This window comes from Oncorhynchus tshawytscha, linkage group LG22 (genome assembly GCF_018296145.1).
Source record: "Oncorhynchus tshawytscha isolate Ot180627B linkage group LG22, Otsh_v2.0, whole genome shotgun sequence".
Classification (NCBI taxonomy): Eukaryota; Metazoa; Chordata; class Actinopteri; order Salmoniformes; family Salmonidae; genus Oncorhynchus; species Oncorhynchus tshawytscha.
This window is the reverse complement of record NC_056450.1, coordinates 17,618,103-17,622,157: the sequence shown is the minus strand read 5'-3', so window position 1 is coordinate 17,622,157 and position 4,055 is coordinate 17,618,103.

The window sequence follows — 4,055 nt, the reverse complement described above, 5'->3', positions numbered from 1 at the left end:
AACAGGGTAAACAGGTCTGGAGAGGAATCCAATGGAGTGGTGGTGTGGTGAATCCAGAACAGGGTAGCGAGATGTGGAACAGGAGCCAGAGTCAGAGCAGCAAAATGAGCAGAGATTACGATCTGGCCGAGTGGAAGTGGCAGGACTGAATATTTGTAGAGTTCTTAATTATGGAACGGGTTGCAGCTGGTGGGGAACTGCTCTGACTCAAGCACACCTGTCTCCAACCACACACACACAGAGAGAAAGGGAGAGGCAACGGTTGCAGGTCAATGAGACACCAGATGTCCACTAGGGGTGTGGCAGGAGCAGATGTGACATGGAGAATTCGATCCAGCTTGCAAGATATTTAACAATGCTAACAATACTTGTCCTACCACACTTTATCCCTCAACTCAAACTTCCCAAATGCCAGTTGTTTTTCGGTTACAGCTCATGAAGTAGGCTTCATCACCTCACCCAGGTCTCCGTGGTCAAGCTTCTCACCTACTGTCTTTACAGAGCGCACGCGCTGATGCTGTAACTAGCAAATTGGTTGTCTAGTCTCTCTTCAGTCACTTGCTTCATTCTGATGTTATGTGAACGATTGGCTGAGTTTTAGATACAGCTAGTATTGATCCAAATGCACATTACTCGTTCACTTACAGCCAGTAGTGATCCAAAGCCCCCCACACACAAACTTTTCTCATTCAATCTACACGAATCATGAAGGTCACCTATTTTGGATTCAAAACATCGAATTTCGCAGAAAGGTGACTAGTTTGCATCCCTGCAAGTGTGCTTATGTCTACATAATGAGGAATTTGGAGAAAAAAATTGCAACATTTGACTATTTATGGTCTAACGATCGATGACACCAGAGTACGCTGCCCAACCTTATGTATTTGGAAAGAGAAGATTATTCTGATTAGAATGGTGTCCGACAACGGAGTATGCTGCCCAGCCTTACATAATTAGAAAGAGGAGATTCTCATTATTAAAATGGTGTCCAATTTGCAAAAAATCTAAATATACACATTGCGAGATATTTGGCAAAATAGACAGACATACAGTTGAAATTGGAAGTTTACATACACCTTAGCCAAATACATTTAATCTCAGTTTTTCACAATTCCTGACATTTAATCGTAGTAAGAATTCCCTGTTTTAGGTCAGTTAGGATCACCACTTTATTTTAAGAATGTGAAATGTTAGAATAATAGTAGAGAGAATGATTTATTTCAGCTTTTATTTCTTTCATCACATTCCCAGTGGGTCAGAAGTTTACATACACTCAGCTACCCTTTTTTTCCCAAACAGCACCTAGCAACAAATTGAGCTACTTTTAAAAATTGATTTGGAACTTTTAGCAACTTTCAAAAAGTGACTCAAAGGCTAAAATGCACGCATTTCCCTCTAAATTACACAAAAAAAAAATTCTGTCACACTCATTCACAGCACAAGTGCCTGGCTGCAAAAGTGCATTGTGAGTGACGTTACCAGCAGGCGCTCAGCTCTGTGCACAGCCAGCAGCAATTTCAGCAAATCATTGTTGTCTGACTGCAGCAGCAATAGTACGGGTTTGACGAGCCCTCCTGTCTCAGCCTCCAGTATTTATGCTGCAGTAGTTTGTGTCCGGGGGCTAGGGTCAGTTTGTTATATCTGGAGTACTTCTCCTGTCCTATCCAGTGTCCTGTGTCAATTTAAGTATGCACTCTCTAATTCTCTCTCTCAGAGGACCTGAGCCCTAGGACCATGCCTCAGGACTACCTGGCATGACTCCTCCTTGCTGTCCCCAGTCCACCTGGCCATGCTGCTGCTCCAGTTTCAACTGTTCTGCCTGTGATTATTATTATTTGACCATGCTGGTCATTTATGAACATTTGAATATCTTGGCCATGTTCTGTTATAATCTCCACCTGGCACAGCCAGAAGAGGACTGGCCACCCCACATAGCCTGGTTCCTCTCTAGGTTTCTTCCTAGGTTTTGGCCTTTCTAGGGAGCTTTTCCTAGCCACCGTGCTTCTACACCTGCATTGCTTGCTGTTTGGGGTTTTAGGCTGGGTTTCTGTACAGCACTTTGAGATATCAGCTGATGAACGAAGGGCTATATAAATACATTTGATTTGATTTTGATTTGAACATAGACAGGGCTCTAGCTCCACAATGAGATAGGGTGCAGGCCAGGCATCAGGCTGTTAGCCACCCTGCCAGCTTAGTGGAGTCAGCTCAGCTATCCCCATTGAGATGGTGGCTGTGCCTCAATCTAGGTTGGGCAAAACGTAACATGGCGGTGTTCGCCTTCGCAGTCTCACTGGAAGAAAGACCTCCATTCCTGTCATTATTGAAAGCGATTGTGATATCTCACATCTCAAAATAAGGCTACTTAATGTTAGATCCATCATTTCCAAGGCAGTTATAGTCAATTAACTAATCACTGATCATAATCTTGATGTGATTGGCATGACTGAAACATGGCTTAAGCCTGATGAATTTACTGTGTTAAATGAGGCCTCTCCTGGTTACACTAGTGACCATATCGCCCGCGCATCCCGCAAAGGCGGAGGTGTTGCTAACATTTATGATAGCAAATTTCAATATACAAAAAAAAGGCTGCGTTTTCGTCTTTTGAGCTTCTAGTCATGAAATCTATGCAGCCTACTCTTATAGCTACCGTTTACAGGCCTCCTGGGCCGTATACAGAGTTCCACACTGAGTTCCTATCTGACCTTGTAGTAATGGCAGCTAATATTAACATTTTTTGTGACTTTAATATTCACATGGAAAAGTCCACAGACCCACTCTAAAAGGCTTTCGGAGCCATCATCGACTCAGTGGGTTTTGTCCAACAGGTCTCCGGACCTACTCACTGCCACAGTCATACTCTGGACCTAGTTTTTTCCCGTCCTCATAATCCTAGACTATCGGGTTACCATTTTATTACGTTTGCAATCGCAACAAAAGCCGTGCTATAAATTCTCAGACAACCCAAAGATGCCTAGATGCCCTTCCAGACTCCCTTCCACCAAGGACGTCAGAGTACAGAAATCGGTTAATCACCAAACTGAGGAACTAAATTTAACTTTGCGTAATACCCTAGATGCAGTCACACCCCTAAAAACATTTGTCATAAATCAAATCAAATCAAATTTTATTTGTCACATACACATGGTTAGCAGATGTTAATGCGAGTGTAGCGAAATGCTTGTGCTTCTAGTTCCGACAATGCAGTAATAACGAGCAAGTAATCTAACTAACAATTCCAAAAAACTACTGTCTTATACACAGTGTAAGGGGATAAAGAATATGTACATAAGGATATATGAATGAGTGATGGTACAGAGCAGCATAGGCAAGATACAGTAGATGATATCGAGTACAGTATATACATATGAGATAAGTATGTAAACCAAGTGGCATAGTTAAAGTGGCTAGTGATACATGTATTACATAAGGATGCAGTCGATGATATAGAGTACAGTATCAACGTATGCATATGAGATGAACAATGTAGGGTAAGTAACATTATATAAGGTAGCATTGTTTAAAGTGGCTAGTGATATATTTACATCATTTCCCATCAATTCCCATGATTAAAGTGGCTGGAGTAGAGTCAGTGTCATTGACAGTGTGTTGGCAGTAGCCACTCAATGTTAGTGGTGGCTGTTTAACAGTCTGATGGCCTTGAGATAGAAGCTGTTTTTCAGTCTCTCGGTCCCAGCTTTGATGCACCTGTACTGACCTCGCCTTCTGGATGACAGCGGGGTGAACAGGCAGTGGCTCGGGTGGTTGATGTCCTTGATGATCTTTATGGCCTTCCTGTAGCATCGGGTGGTGTAGGTGTCCTGGAGGGCAGGTAGTTTGCCCCCGGTGATGCGTTGTGCAGACCTCACTACCCTCTGGAGAGCCTTACGGTTGAGGGCGGTGCAGTTGCCATACCAGGCGGTGATACAGCCCGCCAGGATGCTCTCGATTGTGCATCTGTAGAAGTTTGTGAGTGCTTTTGGTGACAAGCCGAATTTCTTCAACCTCCTGAGGTTGAAGAGACGCTGCTGCGCCTTCCTCACGATGCTGTC